Source organism: Cherax quadricarinatus, chromosome 42 (genome assembly GCF_038502225.1).
Source record: "Cherax quadricarinatus isolate ZL_2023a chromosome 42, ASM3850222v1, whole genome shotgun sequence".
Classification (NCBI taxonomy): domain Eukaryota; kingdom Metazoa; phylum Arthropoda; class Malacostraca; order Decapoda; family Parastacidae; genus Cherax; species Cherax quadricarinatus.
The window spans coordinates 4877893-4899825 of record NC_091333.1 but is presented as its reverse complement, the minus strand read 5'-3'; positions in this window follow the sequence as shown (position 1 = coordinate 4899825).

Sequence of the window (21933 nt, the reverse complement as noted above, 5' to 3'; positions counted from 1 at the left end):
GTACGGGTGTCCCACAATGTACGGGTGTCCCACAATGTACGGGTGTCCCACAATGTACGGGTGTCCCACAATGTACGGGTGTCCCACAATGTACGGGTGTCCCACAATGTACGGGTGTCCCACAATGTACGGGTGTTCCCACAATGTACGGGTGTCCCATAATGTACGGGTGTCCCACAATGTACGGGTGTTCGCACAATGTACGGATGTTCCCACAATGTACGGGTGTCCCACAATGTACGGGTGTCCCACAATGTACGGGTGTTCCCACAATGTACGGATGTTCCCACAATGTACGGGTGTCCCACAATGTACGGGTGTCCCACAATGTACGGGTGTCCCACAATGTACGGGTGTCCCACAATGTACGGGTGTCCCACAATGTACGGGTGTTCCCACAATGTACAGGTGTCCCACAATGTACGGGTGTTCCCAAAATGTACGGGTGTTCCACAATGTACGGGTGTCCCACAATGTACGGGTGTCCCACAATGTACGGGTGTCCCACAATGTACGGGTGTTCCCACAATGTACGGGTGTCCCACAATGTACGGGTGTTCCCACAATGTACGGGTGTCCCACAATGTACGGGTGTCGCACAATGTACGGGTGTTCCCACAATGTACGGGTGTCCCACAATGTACGGGTGTCCCACAATGTACGGGTGTCCCACAATGTACGGGTGTCCCACAATGTACGGGTGTCCCACAATGTACGGGTGTCCCACAATGTACGGGTGTCCCACAATGTAACTATCATGTAGAATAGGGTAGTTACACACTGCCGGTGTTCCACATTTGGTTTAAAATTATACAGCCTCGCTTACTCTTACTGCACTTCTCATGTGAGGGGAGCGATCGTGTGAAACGGGAGGCATGAGGATAGAGAGGGGGACGAGAGAAGGGACGACGAGGCTTGGAGGAGGAGAGAGAGAGAGAGAGAGAGAGAGAGAGAGAGAGAGAGAGAGAGAGAGAGAGAGAGAGAGAGAGAGAGAGAGAGAGAGAGAGAGAGAGAGAGAGAGAGAGAGAGAGAGAGAGAGAGAGAGAGAGAGAGAGAGAGAGAGAGAGAGCGAGAGAGCGAGAGAGCGAGAGAGAGAGCGAGAGAGAGAGCGAGAGAGAGAGCGAGAGAGAGAGCGAGAGAGAGAGAGAGAGAGAGAGAGAGAGAGAGAGAGAGAGAGAGAGAGAGAGAGAGAGAGAGAGAGAGAGAGAGAGAGAGAGAGAGAGAGAGAGAGAGAGAGAGAGAGAGAGAGAGAGAGAGAGAGAGAGAGAGAGAGAGAGAGAGAGAGAGAGAGAGAGAGAGAGAGAGTTGGGGTAGTAGCCGCTGGGAGTCAAAATGATGAGTCAGTGCCTCCATCCAGTGAGGGTCATGTTGGTCTCTCCCTCTCTATCCCCGCCCTTCCCTCCTCCCTCCATCCCAATCTCTCCTCCCTCTCTTCATCCCCCTCCCTTCCTCCCTCTTGTGGCCTCACAGTGGCATCTGTTTTCGTAATCACTCCCTTCCTCTTGCCTCCTCTCCTCCTCCTCCACTTGTTATTGCGTTCTTACATTATTTAAGTTTTCGTCCATTTTTTCCTTTACTCGTGGCATCTGAGAATTGATGGTCACCTTGGAAAGAGGTTAAATAACTACTTAACCTTTTTTGTCCAGGGAAACAGTGCCATTTATTCACTTCAGAGTCTCCTCTTCTTGCCGTCTTTCCTTACTTCTCTTTACTTACGTTGTTTCACGCTTCTTTTGTCTGCTATTCCAGGTTGAAGCTGTGTGTTGTACTGTGTATGTGCCCACATAACTTATGTGTGATCTCCACACCACTGAAAATGTTAAATATTACAGGTGTAAAATATATGTATACAATATTATCTCTCTACTTCTCTTGCTTCTCTTTCACTTTTAATGCGAGTATTTTTGGTTCAGAGAATTAACGTGAATTAAGGTAAATTAACGTCACGTAACTACACGCAAATTAACGTGAAGGTTCAATGCCATTTCTCAAAATAGTTGAACTTTTCTGTGGGTCGTCGGCAACACACGGCAGACTGTGTTTTGGTAACCTCTGCCTCATTTTTCCCATGACCGCCTTTTTTAAAACCTTCTGTCTTCTCGGCTTTGTGTTGTTGTTTATTTTTTTTTGTGCTCCTAGCTGGACATTACAAATGGCACCAACACTCTTTGTTAGAAGTGCAAATTCATCTTCTAGTTTTGAGTGGAATAAATATGTCAGGACTGTTAAGATTATGATGTCCGCATCTCCTTCCTTGCAGCATCCACACATTGTGGATTTTCTCAAGCGCAGGCAGTGCCTGTGGTTCACTGGGGAAAGGAACGAGGAAGAGAGTGATGGCTTTGCGAAGGGAGGAGGAATGTGAGGGAAGAGGAAAGAAGGGAAAGGCAGAGAGGGAAATGGGTAAGTGAGGGGATGCGGGAAGGGCCTGGGGTTTGGGGTTAAGGTGTAACCCTGGCCAGTATGTGGGTCACATAGTGCAAGGACCCTTCCCATCCCATTACCACACTCAACACTATACTCTCTCTCTCTCTCTCTCTCTCTCTCTCTCTCTCTCTCTCTCTCTCTCTCTCTACTGTGTATGTGTGTGGTGGTAGGGGGGTGAGTATCAGAGGCCATGTAAGGATTGTCTACCTACCTGGAGTCTACCTGGAGGACGTTCTGAAGGTCAACGCCCCAGCTGCCAGCTCCATGACCAAGCCTCAAGGTGGATCAGGGCCTGATCAACCAGGTTGTTACTGCTAGCCACAGGCAGTACGACGTACAAACCACAGTCCTGCTAGTCACGAACTGACTTTAGGAATCTATCCAGTTACCTCTTGAAGACCTGGTTACCTGGAGGTTATTCCGGGGATCAACGCCCCCGCGGCCCGGTCCATGACCAGGCCTCCCGATGGATCAGGGCCTGATCAACTAGGCTGTTACTGCTGGCCGCACGCAGTCCAACGTACGAGCCACAGCCCGGCTAGGGATCTATTGTTAATCTCCCGTTATAAGAACATAAGAACATAAGAACATAAGAACATAAGAACGAAGGAACACTGCAGAAGGCCTACTGGCCCATGCGAGGCAGGTCCAAGTCTCCTACCGGCTTAAGCCAATGCACCCAACCTAGTCAGGTCAGGTCACATTGACTTAAGGGAGGAACACGGCAACCGACCTGGTAGCACAAGCTATCAGGTCCAACTCACACCCACCCACATCTACTCATGTATTTATCCAACCTATTTTTAAAGCTACACAACGTTCTGGCCTCTATAACGGTACTTGGGAGTTTGTTCCACTCATCCACAACTCTATTACCAAACCAGTACTTTCCTATATCCTTCCTGAATCTGAATTTTTCCAACTTAAAACCATTGCTGCGAGTCCTGTCTAGGCTAGATATTTTCAGCACACTATTTACATCCCCTTTATTTATTCCTGTCTTCCATTTATACACCTCAATCATATCCCCCCTAATTCTACGTCTTTCTAGAGAGTGCAGATTCAGGGCCCTTAGTCTATCCTCATAGGGAAGGTTTCTGATACATGGGATCAACTTTGTCATCCTCCTTTGTACATTTTCCAGAGAATTTATATCCATTCTGTAATACGGTGACCAAAACTGTGCAGCATAATCTAAATGAGGCCTAACCAAGGATGTATAGAGTTGAAAAACAACCTGAGGACTCCTATTATTTATGCTTCTTGATATGAAGCCAAGGATTCTATTAGCTTTATTGCGAACACTTATGCACTGTTGTCTTGGTTTCAGATTACTGCTAACCAGAACTCCTAAATCTTTTTCGCAATCCGTAATATTAAGATCTACATTATTTAGTTTATATGTGGCATGGTTATTGTCCTGTCCAACATTTAGAACTTTGCATTTGTCTATATTAAACTGCATCTGCCACTTCTCCGACCACTGCATCAGTCTATTCAAATCTTCCTGGAGTGCTCGAATGTCCTCGTCAGAATGAGTTCGACGGCCTATTTTGGTGTCATCGGCAAACTTGCCGATGTCGCTCTTTATGCCCTCATCTATGTCGTTTATGTAGATTGTGAACAGCAGGGGGCCCAACACTGACCCCTGTGGAACACCGCTCGTGACGCTTCCCCACTCTGATTTCTCCCCATTTATGCAAACTCTCTGCTGCCTATTTGTCAACCATGCCTCTATCCAGGAAAAAATTTCTCCTCCTATTCCATGTGCTTTAATTTTCCTCAATAGTCTCTGATGTGGGACCCTGTCAAAAGCCTTACTGAAGTCCATATACACAATATCATATTCATTACCATGATCTACCTCCTCAAATACCTTAGTGAAAAAGTTAATAAATTCGTAAGGCAGGAACGCCCCTTTGTAAAACCATGCTGAGATTCGTTGATTAATTTATGCTTTTCAAGGTGGCTACGAACTGCCTCGGCAATTATTGATTCCATAAATTTTCCCACTATGGAGGTTAGGCTTATTGGTCTATAGTTCGAAGCTAAGGACCTGTCACCTGTTTTGAAAATAGGTATCACATTTGCCATTTTCCACTTATCTGGCACAATGCCAGTTTGTAGTGATATGTTGAAAAGATTAGCCAAAGGTGTGCTAAGCTCCTCTTTACATTCCTTTAGAGCCCTTGCATACAGTTCATCAGGGCCTGGGGATTTGTTTGGTTTTAATTTATCTATTTGCCTAAGGACCATGACACTTGTGACCCTAATCGTGCACAGTTTATTATCGTCCTGTTCTACATAATTTATCATTACTGGAATATCGCTGGTATCCTCCTGTGTAAAAACTGAGAGGAAGTATGTGTTAAAAATTCTACACATTTCCTTATCACTGTCAGTGAGCTGACCCGAGGAACTTTTGAGTGGGCCTATCTTGTCCCTGATCTTACTTCTGTATACCTGAAAGAATCCTTTTGGGTTAGTCTTCGATTCTCTTGCAACTTTAACCTCATAATCTCTTTTTGCTTTTCTAATTCCCTTTTTTATTTCTCTCTTTAACTGAATATATCGATTTCTTAATTGCCCCTCTCCTCTTTTGATTTGCCTATATATGCCTCTCTTTTGACCAATCAGATATTTTAATCTATTGTTCATCCATTTAGGATCATTTTTGTTTGATCTGATTTCCCTATTTGGAACATAATTTGACTGAGCAGCTAGAACTATGCCCTGGAAAGCATCATATCGGCAACCATCACCACCTACCTGACCCTTAGTCAGGTCATTCCAGTTCAGCCCACCTATGTAATTTTTCAGTCCTATGAAATCAGCCAAGCGAAAGTCAGGGACGGAGACTTGATTGCCATTATTAGGGGAATTCCATGATATATTAAAACTGAGTGATTTGTGATCACTTTCCCCAAGCTCATCATTAACCTCAAGATTATTAATTAGTGTTTCTCTACTGGCAAGAACCAAGTCAAGGAGGTTATTTCCCCTAGTTGGCTCTGTCACAAACTGTTTTAAAAAACAATCCTGGATCGTATCAAGAAAGTCACCTGACTCTAAATTTCCTGTCAAATTGCTCCAGTCAATCTGTCTATAGTTGAAATCTCCCATTAGCACAACATTTTCGTATGTAGATGCCTTACGAATTTCGTCCCATAGACTGCACTCCCTATCAAGAGGGGGCCCTGTAAATCACACCCAAAATTAGTTTTTCTCGGCCCTCGAGAAGCTGTAATCAAACAGATTCAGTGGCTGACGCTTCTAATTTAATATCTTGTCTAACACAACAATTTAAATTGTCTCTGACATACATCGCTACTCCACCACCTTTCCTGTTGACCCTGTCAGTGTGGAATAATTTATAGCCTTGTATGTGACATTCAGAGGGCATCTCTCTATCTTTCAGATTGAGCCAGGTCTCTGTTACAGCAATAATATCTATGTTTCCTGCACTTGCAATTAATCTTAGCTCATCTATCTTATTTCTTACACTCCTGCTATTAGTATAGTAAACCTTAAGGGAGCTAGTCCCTTTCTGCCCTCTGCTGTCCCCCTTTGTTTGCTGACCTGATCTATTGTCTTTATTTATAACTTCATGCTGAATGCCTTTTATACATTTACTGTTTCGAACCCTAGTGTTGCAACCTGCTTGTTTCCCACACACACCCATACCTCTATCTTCCATCAGTTTAAAATCATAGGCATTTCACCAATGGCCTTCTCAATCGAGTCTGCAAGTGCTACCACCCCTGCCCCAGAGAGATGTACCCCATCCCTTGCATACATATCATGTTTGCCATAAAAGTTGTTCCAGTTGTCAATGAATGGGATTGCAAGTTCCTTGCAGTATCTGTCTAGCCAGCAATTTACACCAATTGCCCTAGACAACCATTCATTTCCTACTCCCCTTCTAGGCAAGATGCTACATATGACTGGGATCCCTCCCTTAGACCTAATGAAATCTATAGCTGACCTGTACTTATCTAGCAGCTCTTCTCTCCTACCCTTCCCAATATCATTTCCACCAGCACTGAGACAGATAATGGGCTTGTTCCCGTTACCTGACATGATATTATCCAGCCTGTTGACAATGTCCCCAACACCAGCTCCAGGGAAGCACACTCTATCTCTCATCTTCTTATTCCTATTACAAAAAGCACGGTCAATATATCTTACCTGAGAGTCACCAACCACAAGAATGCGCTTTACCTCCATTAGCAGGGGCAGTAGTACCCTTACCTTCACTGGCCACTGAAGTACATTCATCCTGAAGAACAGAGAAGCAATTTCCTACCTTCAGATCTTCACTAACTTTCCTTACTCTGATGCGCTCCCATTACTGTGAACAACTCTCCACTTGTAGCAGGTGCTGGGCTGCACTCACTGCTGGTACCCAAGTGCTACCTCCTCCCCACCTCCAGCCTCCCACAGTGAGAGACAGACTGCACCTCACTGCAGAAGCCTCATTCCCACATCTCCAACCACCTCACACTCTCCCAGGCCCATTGAGGTGGACCTTCAGCCTCCTATCTCCCTCCTGAGAAGTGACCTCCTTCAACCTCCAAACTCAGTTTTTAAAACACTGCAGAAGCAAGCCATGCTTTGTAACCGTCCACGCTAATCCCCAAAGCAGCTCAGGGTCTGTGACCTCACGTGACGACTGACCACTGAACACTGACGAACACACGATGGCAGACTGGTGAATAGTCTTGGGTTCTTTACATTTATTGTGTCGTCTCTCGGTGTACTCGCAAGACTCCTGCTTTTCACTGGGGGTATATTGCAAATTAGGGAGTGATTTCTGTGTACAGACTTGGGGCCATTCCCTCTAGGATTTTCCAAGCATAAATTATAATATACTTTTGTCGCCTATATACCAAGGAGTACAGGTCAAGGTACTTTAAACGTTCCCGGTAATTAAGGTGACTGACAGACCTTACATGTGCAGTGAAGGTTATCTGTACATTCTCTAGATGTTGCAGTTTCGCCTGCTTTAAAAGGGGCTGTTAAGGTTCTCAATATACATCCCATAATTTTCCTCGCGGTTGTGATAATGAAGTTGTGATCCTTGAAGTTGAGATCTTCTGACATTTACCTGAATAAGTTGTATCATGTACTTGTAGAAATAAAGATTATTATTATTATTATTATTATTATTATTATTATTATTATTATTATTATTATTATTATTATTATTATTATTATTATTATTATTATTATTATTATTATTATTATTATTATTATTATTATTATTATTATTATTATTATTAGTGTTACTCCTAAGTTCTTCATATTTTTTTTTTGCTCTCTTGTTTAGTTAGAATTTGTTTACTCTATCCTAGCTTTTATTTCCTCGATTTTTCCGTAAGGGACTGATCCACTACTCTGACACGTCGAGTGGTGGATAGTTGTCTTACCCACCGAGAGTAAGTATAAGGTAAGCCAGTGATAGCGTCAGCCACCATGGTAGGTATGTAGTGAGAACACCTTATGTCTGCATCCCCGCACTCTCTTACCACAGCCTCCTATTACATTCTAATATCAAAGACTGCAATTGAAACCTGCTATCACAGCCTGCCATCACAGCGTGCTATCACAGCATGCTACGGGAGCCTCTCACAGCCTATTATCAGAGACTGTCACAGCTTATTATCGGAGCCTGTTACAGCCTATTATCGGAGCCTGTCACAGCTTATTATCGGAGCCTGTCACAGCCTGCTGTCACAACCAACAACTGTGGCTCCACCTCGCGTGGAACATGAATCATTTATCCCCCTAGATAATAGACACCACTGATGTGACACGTGTATGTGATGCATGACCGTGACTCACACACACACACACACACACACACACACACACACATACACACACACACACACACACACACACACACACACACACACACATACATACATACACACACACACACACACACACACACACGCACACACACACACATATACACACACACACACACACATTACACACATACACACAGGCAGTAGCCGCGCGCCAGGAGTCTGACTCGACCCCTCGCACCTCAACTAGGTGAGTACACACACACACACACACACCACAAAACACCAGGTCAAATGTCTATCGGCAAGTCCCAAATCTGCACACAGAAATCACTCCCTACGAAAGTAAAAGACTGGGCAGGCGATGCAAAATGCCGCCAATAAAAAGTAGGGGCGCCATTGGTACACTAAGAGAAAACACCATAAGCTGCTCCAAAACTGTTCAACAGCCCCTCCATCAAGCATTAGGGAATTGCCACAAACCCCTGGCTGCCTTCAAGAGAGAGCTGGACAGATACCTAAAGTCGGTGCCGGATCAGCCGGGCTGTGGCTCGTACGTCGGACTGCGTGCGGCCAGCAGTAACAGCCTAGTTGATCAGGCCCTGATCCATCGGGAGGCCTGGTCGTGGACCGGGCCGCGGGGGCGTTGATCCCCGGAATAACCTCCAGGTAACCTCCAGGTAAGTGTCTTTGGCAGATACTAACTAATACACATATATACATACAAACACATATGTACATACACACACATGCACATACACACTCATACACATACATGCACACATACACAGAAACGAGGCACTAAACTACAGACCAGTGTCTCTGACGTATATAGTATGCAAAGTCATGGAGAAGATTATAAGGAGGAAAGTGGTGGAACACCTGGAACGGAACAAGATTATAAATGACAACCAGAATGGATTCATGGAAGGCAAATCCTGTGTCACAAACCTACTGGAGTTTTATGACAAGGTAAGAGAAGTAAGACACGAGAGAGAGGGGTGGGTGGATTGCATTTTCCTAGACTGCAGGAAGGCCTTCTACACAGTTCCTCACAAGAGATTAGTGCAGAAGCTGGAGGATCAGGCGTGTATAACAGGAAGGGCACTGCAATGGATCAGAGAATACCTGACAGGGAGGCAACAACGAGTCATGGTACGTGAAGAGGTATCACAGTGGGCGCCTGTGATGAGCGGGGTCCCACAGGGGTCGGTCCTAGGACCGGTGCTATTTTTGATATATGTGAATGACATGATGGAAGGGATAAATTCTGAAGTGTCCCTGTTCGCAGATGATGTGAAGTTGATGAGAAGAATTAAATCGGATGAGGATCAGGTAGGACTACAAAGAGACCTGACAGACTGACACGTGTTCCAGAAACTGGCCTCGAATTCAACCCTGCCAAATGCAAAAGTCATGAAGATTGGGGAAGGGCAAAGAAGACCGCAGACAGAGTATAGGCTAGGTGGACAAAGACTGCAAACCACTCAGAGAAAGATCTTGGGGTGACCATAACACCGAGCACGTCTCCGGAGGCACACATCAACCAAATAACTGCTGCAGCATATGGGCGCCTAGCAAACCTGAGAATAGCGTTCCGATACCTTAATAAGGAATCGTTCAAGACACTGTACACTGTGTACGTTAGGTCCATACTGGAGTATGCAGCACCAGTCTGGAACCCACACCTGGTCAAGCACGTCAAAAAGTTAGAGAAAGTACAGAGGTTTGCAACAAGGCTAGTTCCAGAGCTCAGGGGAATGTCCTACGATGAAAGGTTGAGGGAAATCGGACTGACGACACTGGTGGACAGAAGGGTCAGGGGAGACATGATAACGACATACAAGATACTGCGTGGAATAGATAAGGTGAACAGAGACAGGATGTTCCAGAGAGGGGACACAGAAACAAGGGGTCACAATTGGAAGTTGAAGACTCAGACGAGTCACAGGGATGTTAGGAAGTATTTCTTCAGTCATAGAGTCGTCAGGAAGTGGAATAGCCTAGCAAGTGACGTAGTGGAGGCAGGAACCATACATAGCTTTAAGACGAGGTATGACAAAGCTCAGGAAGCAGAGAGAGAGAGAGGACCTAGTAGCGATCAGTGAAGAGGCGAGGCCAGCAGCTGAGTCTCGACCCCTGCAACCACAATTAGGTGAGTACATACATTCATTCATACATACGTATATACATACACACACTGGAGAGAGAGAGAGAGAGAGAGAGACAGACAGACAGACAGAGAGAGAGAGAGAGAGAGAGAGAGAGAGAGAGAGAGAGAGAGAGAGAGAGAGAGAGAGAGAGAGAGAGAGAGAGAGGAGAGAGAGAGAGAGAGAGAGAGAGAGAGAGAGAGAGAGAGAGAGAGAGAGAGAGAGAGAGAGAGAGAGAGAAGGCAAGTAAATTTATTCAGGTGACACAATACAGTTACATAGAATTATCATACATAGCAGCATATGTGTAGAGAACCTAGGATAACCCAAAAAAGTCAGACAGAGTGACTTATTTCCATTGAGAGAGAGAGAGAGAGACAGAGACAGACAGACATACAGACAGACAGACAGACAGACAGACAGACAGACAGACAGACAGACAGACAGACAGACAGACAGACAGACAGACAGAGCACTATCAAGAATCTCTCTCACAAGGGCCAACTCACACACATACATGCACACACACACACACACTTTTCTTACCTCAGCAAGGGACTATACTGCTCTCGTGTGTGTGTGTGTGTGTGTGTGTGTACTCACCTAATTGTACTCACCTAATTGTGGTTGCAGGGGTCGAGACTCAGCTCCTGGCCCCGCCTCTTCACTGATCGCCTACTGATCCTCTCTCTGCTTCCTGAGCTTTGTCATACCTCTCTTAAAACTATGTATGGTTCCTGCCTCCACTACTTCACTTGTTAGGCTATTCCACTTGCTGACAACTCTATGACTGAAGAAATACTTCCTAACGTCCCTGTGACTCGTCTGAGTTTCAGCTTCCAGTTGTGACCCCTGTCCCTGTGTCCTCTCTGGAACATCCTATCTGTCCACCTTGTCTATTCCCCTGCAGATCTGTATGTCGTTATCATGTCTCCGACCCTTCTGTCCTCCAGTGTCGTCAGTCCGATTTCCCCTTAACCTTTCCTCGTACGACATCTCTGAGCTCTGGGACTAGCCTTGCCTTGCAAACCTCCGTACTTTCTCAACTTCTTGATGTGCTTGACCAGGTGTGGGTTCCAGACTGGTGCTGCATACCCTCCAGTATGGGCCTAACATACACAGTGTACAGTGTCTTGAACGATTCTTCAAGGTATCGGAACGCTATTCTCAGGTTTGCCAGGCGCCCGCATGCTGCAGCAGTTATTTGTTGATGTGTGCCTCCGGAGACATGCTCGGTGTTATGGTCACCCCTGGTCTTTCTCCGAGTGAGGTTTGTAGTCTTGGTCCACCCTAGCCTATACTCTGTCTGCGGTCTTTTGCCCTCCCCTTCTTCATGACTTTGCATTTGGCAGGATTGAACTTGAGAAGCTGTTTCTGACCACATGTCCAGCCTGTCCAGGTCTCTTTGCAGTCCTGCCTCATCCTCATCCGATTTAATTTTTCTCATCAGCTTCACATCATCTGCAAATAGGGACACTTCAGAGTCTATTCCTTCCATCATGTGTTATACTTGATCAAGTGCATGTTCATACTGGTACGTGGTACGTGGTACGTGGTACGTGGTACGTGGTACGTGGTACGTATCATGTTGGTTGAGCTTGGTGAAGGTAGCGCCTCAGTTCTCTCTTGACATCATCTACAGTTATTCACAAATAACCCGCACATAGAAGAGAGGAGTTTACGACGACGTTTCGGTCCAACTTGGACTTTGTAAATGGTCCAAGTCGGACCGAAACGTCGTCCTTAAGCTCTTCTCTTCTATGTGCGGGTTATTTATGTATTGTTCCAGTCACGGTATTGTGCCCTTCTTGTTTTTTCTACAGTTATTCCGTCTATATTTCTTATTCCGTCTATATTTCTTATTCTGTCTATATTTCTTATTCTGTCTATATTTCTTATTCCGTCTATATTTCTTATTCCGTCTATATTTCTTATTCTGTCTATATTTCTGTTATTCCGTCATATTTCTGTTATTCCGTCTATATTTCTTATTCTGTCTATATTTCTTATTCCGTCTATATTTCTTATTCTGTCTATATTTCTTATTCTGTCTATATTTCTTATTCCGTCTATATTTCTTATTCCGTCTATATTTCTTATTCTGTCTATATTTCTTATTCCGTCTATATTTCTTATTCCGTCTATATTTCTTATTCCGTCTATATTTCTTATTCTGTCTATATTTCTTATTCTGTCTATATTTCTTATTCCGTCTATATTTCTTATTCCGTCTATATTTCTTATTCTGTCTATATTTCTTATTCCGTCTATATTTCTTATTCCGTCTATATTTCTGTTATTCCGTCTATATTTCTTATTCCGTCTATATTTCTGTTATTCCGTCTATATTTCTGTTATTCCGTCTATATTTGTTATTCCGTCTATATTTCTGTTATTCCGTCTATATTTCTGTTATTCCGTCTATATTTCTGTTATTCCGTCTATATTTCTGTTATTCCGTCTATATTTCTTATTCCGTCTATATTTCTGTTATTCCGTCTATATTTCTGTTATTCCGTCTATATTTGTTATCCTGTATATTTCTGTTATTCCTGTCTATATTTCTCTTATACCCTCTATATTTCTTATTCCGTCTATATTTCTGTTATTCCGTCTATATTTGTTATTCCGTCTATATTTCTGTTATTCCGTCTATATTTCTGTTATTCCGTCTATATTTCTGTTATTCCGTCTATATTTCTGTTATTCCGTCTATATTTCTGTTATTCCGTCTATATTTCTGTTATTCCGTCTATATTTCTGTTATTCCGTCTATATTTCTTATTCCGTCTATATTTCTGTTATTCCGTCTATATTTCTGTTATTCCGTCTATATTTCTGTTATTCCGTCTATATTTCTTATTCCGTCTATATTTCTGTTATTCCGTCTATATTTCTGGTATTCCGTCTATATTTCTGGTATTCCGTCTATATTTCTGTTATTCCGTCTATATTTCTGTTATTCCGTCTATATTTCTTATTCCGTCTATATTTCTGTTATTCCGTCTATATTTCTGGTATTCCGTCTATATTTCTGGTATTCCGTCTATATTTCTGGTATTCCGTCTATATTTCTGTATTAGTAAGTATGTAAGTAAGTTTATTCAGGTATACACAAATACAGTTACATAGAATTATCATACATAGCAGCATATGTGTAGAGAACCTAGGATAACCCAAAAAAGTCAGACAGAGTGACTTATTTCCATTGGGGTCCTTTTACCTTATTATTATAATATAAAGGTTATAATATTTTCTTATTATTCTACAATGAAGATAACATCTTATTATCATACTAAAAAGACTATCTACTACACGAAGGTCATTAAGACTATCTACAATACGAGGGTCATTACTAGGAATAAGGTAAAATTTACACGTATGTTAGCTAAAAAATAGAAAATCATTCCCCTCCCTTTCTGTAGCTACATTCATCAGACACCTTTTGGCACTCTTCTTGAACTGGTTCATGCTATGACTGGCTTTGACATGTGCAGGCAGTCTGTTCCATTCCTTTATTGCTGTACAATAAAAGGTGTTTGAAGCCTGGCCACTGACTGTGGGTACTACAAAGTTGTGCTCTCTCCCCCTAGTACTATGATTGCTTTGGTTCCCAACCTTGACAAAATTGACAGCAAGATATTCCGGACACTGTTTGTGAGCAATTTTATAAACATGATTTAGCTTCAGTTGTTTTACTCTGTCTTCAACATTCAGCATATCCAACTGGTGTAATTCATCCTGGCCTACATGTTCTCTTGGTCCCAGCCCCAGGATGAATCTTACGATTTTGTTCTGGGTGATTTGCAGTCTATCTTTCAGTTTTTTTGTCAAGGCAGAGTACCAAGAAGAGCATCCGTAATCCATATGGCATTGTATAAGGGCTAGACATAGGGTCCTGCGAGCCTCAGTAGGTAGACACTGTGCTTGTCTATACAGGAACTTCAGTCTGGCATTCGCTTTCTTTACTACACTGTTCCCTATCAATTCTCCTGACATGCATGGGTCAAAGGGGATTCCCAAATATTTTACTGATGAAACCAAAGTGATGGGCTCCCTATTACATTGAACATTAAAATTATTTACCCTTCTCAGTTTATGTTTCGTGCCAAAGAGAATGGCTTCAGTTTTCCCTAGGTGTAATGATAGTTTGTTGTCTACTAACCATTTGCTGCAGGACTCCAGTTCCAGTGTTAAAACATTAGCTATATCTTGTGGGTCTTTACCTGACACTAACAGGGCACTGTCATCTGCATACAGTAGGAGTTTGCACTTGACACTGATAGGCATATCATTGACATAACATAAATATAGACAGACTGGTTATAAATGACCATAATTTTTAAAGGGGTGGACCGGTAAGCCAGCGGAAGGCCTCGGTCAGATGACCAAAAGCTCCAAAGGCGGGTCATCATCTGACTAAGACCCGCGTCAGGAAACATTTGTCCTGTTTCCTGACGAACCTTACCTAACCTAACCTATTGACATATTATTATTATTATTATAATAAAAAAAGAAGCGCTAAGCCACAAGGGCTATACAGCGCTGCACCTATTGACATAACATAAGAATAATAAGGGACCCAGAATACTACCTTGGGGAACTCCACATGTTATCGGCAGGGGTTCTGATTCTGTTTTGTTGATTTTGACTATTTGTCTCCTGTTGCTAAGGTAGGACTTAAACCAGTCTACAGAACCTATACCGATAGCTTGAAGTTTCATACATAATATATTGTGGTTGACAGTATCGAAGGCCTTTTGCAGGTCTAAGGTTACCATACCTATGAGGTTCCCCTTTGACATTTCAGTTCTCAGGTAATCCATCAGATTAATAAGGGAGGTGTCGGTTGAGTAGGATCTTCTAAAGCCCGATTGATAGCTATGGAGAATGTTGTTGTCATTAAGGTACTTAACTACTTGAGAATACACCGCCCTCTCTAGAATTTTAGATATTATACTGAGTATACTAACAGGCCTATAGTTGCTTACATCAGACCTACTATTTTTCTTGAAGATAGGAGTAACTCTGGCCTCCTTGAACCCCTCCGGTACGGTATTAGTGGTGATTGATAGATTTATTATGTGAGCAATAGGGATTGACAGTTCAGAAGCACCATCTTTTAGGAACTTAGACGGGATGTTATCAGGGCCTGTGCTCTTAGTTGGGTTTAACCTGCTTAGTTCTTTTTGAATAAAGTCATGAGATACACTTACTAGTTGAGAACTGTTTGGGGTTACCCCTTTATTGGTATAGTATGTTTGAAACTTATCAGAGTCTGTGTTAAAGGTATTTGATACAGCTGGTAGTTTACTTACTAGTGTTGATGCAACAGATGTGTAGTAGGAATTAAAGCAATTTGCCACCTTAGATGTTTCGTGGCATACCTCATTATCGATAGTGAGTACTATGTTAGACCTATCTACTGGCTTATGGCTATACCCCAACTGTTTTAGTTGTTGCCAGAGCTTTCTGGGGTTATGCTTATACTCTTCAATTTTTGAGCAGTAGTGCTTTGCCTTTGCTCCTTTTATAAGTCTCTGTACTCTGTTCCTCACCCTTTGGAATTCATTTAGTGCTGCAATATCCTATCTGTTTGCTTTAAATCTTTTTAGCAGCTGGTCTCTGAATTTCATATTATCTAATATCTCAGTATTCATCCAGGGTTCAGTTCTTCGTTTAATCCTAACCTCTTTAACTGGTGCAATATTATCAAGGATGGTAGTGAACATTGTTTTGAATTTTTCCCAGACTTCGTTTACGTCCGTGCAACTTGTTATCTCTGTCCGGTCACAATTGTGTAGCCTATTTACCAGTGTTTCTTTACTGTAGTTTCTAGTTGACCTCATTTTTATTGTCCTGTGTAGGCCTATCCTATCCCTAGTGATTTTCCTGGTGCAGTAAATGATGAAATGATCACTAAGACCTGTGGTAATGACGCCTGACTGACTAATGTTCTCATTATTATTATTATTATTATAATCAAGGGGGAAGCGCTAAACCCGTAGGAACTAATGTTCTCAGAGCGGTTACAAAGTATGTGGTCAATTAGGGTGGCTGAGAACTGTGTGATCCGGGTTGGAGTATTAATTAGTTGAGTGTAACTATTTAATCCTAGAATTTGCTTATACCTTTTGCATAGCCCGTTATTTTGCTGCTGAAAACAGATATTGAAGTTGCCCAGTAATAATAATAATAATAATAATAATAATAATTATTAATGTCATTATTATTATTATGAGTAGTAGTAGTAGTAGTAGCAGTAGTAGTAATAGTGGTAGTAGTAGTAATAGTATATCAAAAAGCTGTAAACCTGTATAAATCACTTGCCAGACTTCCACTTCCTGACAACTCTGTGACTGAAGAAATACTTCCTAACATCCCTTTGACACATCTGAGGCTTCAACTTCCAAGTGTGACTCCATGTTTCTGTGTCCCATCTCTGGAACATCCTGTCTCGCTATCCACATTGTCAATTCCTCGCAGTATTTTGTACGTCGTTATTATGTCTTCCCTAACCCTCCTGTCCTCCAGTGTCGTCAGGTCGATTTCCCTTAACCTTTCTTCGTAGGACATTCCCCTTAGCTCTGGAACTGGTCTTGATGTGCTTGACCAGGTGTGGGTTCCAAACTAGTGTTGCATACTCAAGTATGGGCCTGACGTACACGGTGTATGAAGTCTTGAACGATTCCTTACTGAGGTATCGGATCGCTTTTCTCAGGTTTGCCAAGCGCCCATATGCTGCAGCAGTTATTTGGTTGATGTGCACTTCAGGAGATGTGCTCGGTATTATACTCGCCCCAAGATCCTTTTCCTTGGGTGGGGTTTGCACTTTTTGGCCACCTAGCTTATACTCTATTTGCGGTCTTCTTTGCCCTTCCCCGATCTTCATGGTTTTGCATATGGCCGGGTTAAATTCGAGTAGCCAGTTGCTGGACCAGGTGTCCAGCCTGTCCAGGTCTCTTTGGAGTCCTACCTGATCCTCATCTGATTTAATTCTCCTCCTTAACTTCACATCATCTGCGAACAGGGACACTTCTGAGTCTAACCCTTCCATCATGTCATTCACATATACCAGAAATAGCAATGGTCCTAGGACCGACCCCTGTGGGACCCCGCTCGTCGCAGGTGCCCACTGTGATACCTCATTACATACCATGAGTCGTTGTTGCTTCCCTGTTAGGTATTCTCTGATCCATTGCAGCACCCTTTCTGTTATATGCACCTGCTCCTATAACTTCTGCACCAATCTCCTGTGAGGAACTGTGTCGAAGGCCTTCTTGCAGTCCAGGAAGATGCAATCAACCCACCCTTCTCTCTCGTGTCTTACTTCTGTTACTTTATCATAAAACTCCAGTAGGTTTGTGACAGAGGATTTGCCTTCCATAAAACCGTGCTGGTTGGCGTTTATACTCTTGTTCCGTTCCAGGTGTTCCACCACTCTCCTCCTGATAATCTTCTCCATTACTTTTCATACTATGCACGTCAGAGACACTGGTCTATAGTTTAGTGTCTCTTTTCTGTCTCCTTTTTTTTAAATGTGAGTACTACGTTTGCCGTCTTCCATACCTCAGGTAGTTGCCCAGTTTCAAGGGATGTGTTGAAGATTGTAGTTAGTGGCACACACAGGTTTGTATGTGTGTGTGTGTGTGTGTGTACTCACCTAGTTGTACTCACCTAGTTGAGGTTGCAGGGGTCGAGTCCAGGCTCCTGGCCCCTCTGTGTGTGTGTGTGTGTACTCACCTAGTTGTACTCACCTAGTTGAGGTTGCAGGGGTCGAGTCCAGGCTCCTGGCCCCTGTGTGTGTGTGTGTGTGTGTGTGTGTGTGTGTGTGTGTGTGTGTGTGTGTGTGTGTGTGTGTGTGTGTGTGTGTGTGTGTGTGTGTGTGTGTGTGTGTGTGTGTGCGTGTGTGTATGTGTGTGTGCGTGTGTGTGTGTGTGTGTGTGTGCGTGTGTGTGTGTGTTTGTACTCACCTAGTTGTACTCACCTAGTTGAGGTTGCAGGGGCCGAGTCCTAGCTCCTGGCCCCGCCTCTTCACTGGTCGCTACTAGGTCACTCTCCCTGAACCGTGAGCTTTATCATACCTCTGCTTAAAGCTATGTATGGATCCTGCCTCCACTACATCGCTTCCCAAACTATTCCACTTCCTGACTACTCTGTAACTGAAGAAATACTTCCTAACATCCCTGTGATTCATCTGTGTCTTCAACTTCCAACTGTGTCCCCTTGTTACTGTGTCCCATCTCTGGAAGATCCTGTCTGTGTCCACCTTGTCAATTCCTCTCAGTATTTTGTATGTCGTTATCATGTCGTTATCATGTACTCACCTATTTGTACTCACCTATGTGTGCGTGTATGTGTGTGTGTGAGTGCGTGTGTGTGTGTGTGTGTGTGTGTCTGTGTCTGTGTCTGTGTCTGTGTCTGTGTCTGTGTGTGTGTATGTATAGTCCAATATTAAATGTCTGCAAGACGACCTGGGCTGGCCGCTGTGGTCACCCACAACCCCGGGGTTAGTTTACAGAGAGAGGGAGAGAGAGAGAGAGAGAGAGAGAGAGTGAGAGAGAGAGAGAGAGAGAGAGAGAGAGAGAGAGAGAGAGAGAGAGAGAGAGAGAGAGAGAGAGAGAGAGAGAGAGAGAGAGAGAGAGAGAGAGAGAAAGAAAGAGAGAGAGAGAGAGACAGACAGACAGACAGACAGACAGACAGACAGACAGACAGACAGACAGACAGACAGACTGACTGACAGACAGACAGACACACACACACACACACACACACACACACACACACACACACACACACACACACACACACACACACACACACACACACACACACACACACACACACACACACACACACACACAGGACCTAGTAGCGATCAGTGAAGAGGCGGGGCTAGGAGCTATGACTCGACCCCTGCAACCACAAATAGGTGAGTACACACACAATTAGGTGAGTACAATTAGGTGAGTACACACACACACACACACACACACACACTCGACCCCTGCAACCACAAATAGGTGAGTACAAATAGGTGAGTACAGAGGGGACACAGGGACAAGGGGTCACAGCTGGAAGCTGAAGACTCAGACGAGTCACAGGGACGTTAGGAAGTATTTCTTCAGTCATAGAGTTGTCAGCAAGTGGAATAGCCTAGCAAGTGAAGTAGTGGAGGAAGGAACCATACATAGTTTTAAGAGGTATGACAAAGCTCAGGAAGCAGAGAGAGAGGACCCAGTAGCGATCAGTGAAGAGGCGGGGCCAGGAGCTGAGTCTCGACCCCTGCAACCACAATTAGGTGAGTACAATTAGGTGAGTACACACACACACACATGAGTTCAACTCCACCAAGTGCAAAGTCATGAAGATTGTAGAAGGGCAAAGAAGACCGCAGACGGAGTACGGTCTAGGGGGCTAGAGACTACAAACCTCACTCAAGGAAAAAGATCTTGGGGTGAGTATAGCACCAGACACATCTCCTGAAGCGCACATCAACCAAATAACTGCTGCAGCATATGGGTGCCTAGCAAACCTCAGAACAGTATTCCGACATCTTAATAAGGAATCGTTCAGGATCCTGTACACCGTGTACGTTAGGCCCATATTGGAGTATGCGGCACCAGTTTGGAACCCACACCTAGCCAAGCACATAAAGAAACTAGAGAAAGTGCAAAGGTTTGCAACAAGACTAGTCTCAGAGCTAAGGGGTATGTCCTACGAGGAGAGGTTAAGGGAAATGGACCTGACGACACTGAAGGAAAGGAGAGATAGGGAGGACATGATACCGACGTACAAAATACTGAGAGGAATTGACAAGGTGGACAAAGACAGGATCTTCCAGAGATGGGACACAGCAACAAGGGGACACAGTTGGAAGTTGAAGACACAGATGAATCACAGGGATGTTAGGAAGTATTTCTTCAGCCACAGAGTAGTCAGGAAGTGGAACAGTTTGGGAAGCGATGTAGTGGAGGCAGGATCCATACATAGCAGATGTATGATAAAGCTCACGGTTCAGGGAGAGTGACCTAGTAACGACCAGTGAAGAGGCGGGGCCAGGAGCTAGGACTCGACCCCTGCAACCTCAACTAGGTGAGTACAACTAGGTGAGTACACACACACACACACACACGTCTGAGTCTCGACCCCTGCAACCACAAATAGGTGAGTACACGTGACGAGGTGTCAGAGTGGGCGCCTGTGGAGAGCGGGGTTCCACAGGGGTCAGTCCTAGGACCAGTGCTATTTTTGGTATACGTGAATGACATGACATGATGTGAAGTTAATGAGGAGAATTCGGTCGGATGAGGATCAGGCAGGACTACAATGAGACCTGGACAGGTTGGACACCTGGTCCAGCAACTGGCTACTCGAATTTAACCTGGCCAAATGCAAAGTCATGAAGATCGGGGAAGGGCAAAGAAGACCGCAAATAGAGTATAGGCTAGGTGGCCAAAAACTGCAAACCTCACTCAAGGAAAAGGATCTTGGGGTGAGTATAATACCGAGCACATCTCCTGAGGTGCACATCAACCAAATAACTGCTGCAGCATATGGGTGCCTGGCAAACCTGGCACCCATATGCTTTTTGATATTATTATTGTTATTATTATTATTATTATTATTATTATTATTATTATTATTATTATTATTATTATTATAGGGAAGTGTTAAACCCATAGGGGTCATACAACACCTGGGGTAATAGGAGGCAATCAGATTCGATTCATGGCAGAGAAGGGGAGATCAAGCTCCTTGCATCAAGAACCCCTCACCAGCCTCCTTCCATGCATTTTAGGCCAGTAGGTATTTGGACTTGCCTAGCATAGGCCAGTAGGCCTGCTACAGTGCTCCTTCTTATGTTCTTATGCATCAGGTATATTTCTAACAAGCTTCTCCTTTTCGTCAAGAGGGAACTCAACAAATATCCCCAAAACAGTTCCTGATCAGCCTGGTTGTGGTGTATATGTTGGGCTGTGAGTGGCAGGCACTAACAGCTTGACTGGTCAGGCCAGCAACCAGAAGGCCAGGTCTGGGACCAGGTCACAGGGACGGTGACCTCCAGAAGTGACTGCAGGTAAACTCCAGGTAAGCATCAGAGAACCTCCCCACAGGGGTCACACCCTTGAGGATAGCTTACTAGTCACTTGACTTAGGAACATAAGAAAGAACACTGTAACAGGCCTACTGGCCCATGCGAGGCAGGTCCAAGTCACCTCCCGGCTTAAACCAATAACCCACCTAGTCAGGTCAGGTTATGTCCACTTAAGGAAGGGGCATGGCATCAGACCTATTAGAATAAGCTAGTTAGGTTCAACTCACACCCACCCACATCCACTCATGCATTTATCTAACCTATTTTTAAAACTACAAAACGTTTTAGCTTCTATGACTGTACTCGGGAGTTTTTTCCACTCATCCACAACTCTATTACCAAACCAGTGCTTTCCTATATCCTTCCTGAACCTGAATTTTTCCAACTTGAAACTATTGCTGTGAGTCCTGTCTTGTGCCTCCCATATATTTTGGATAATTCCACA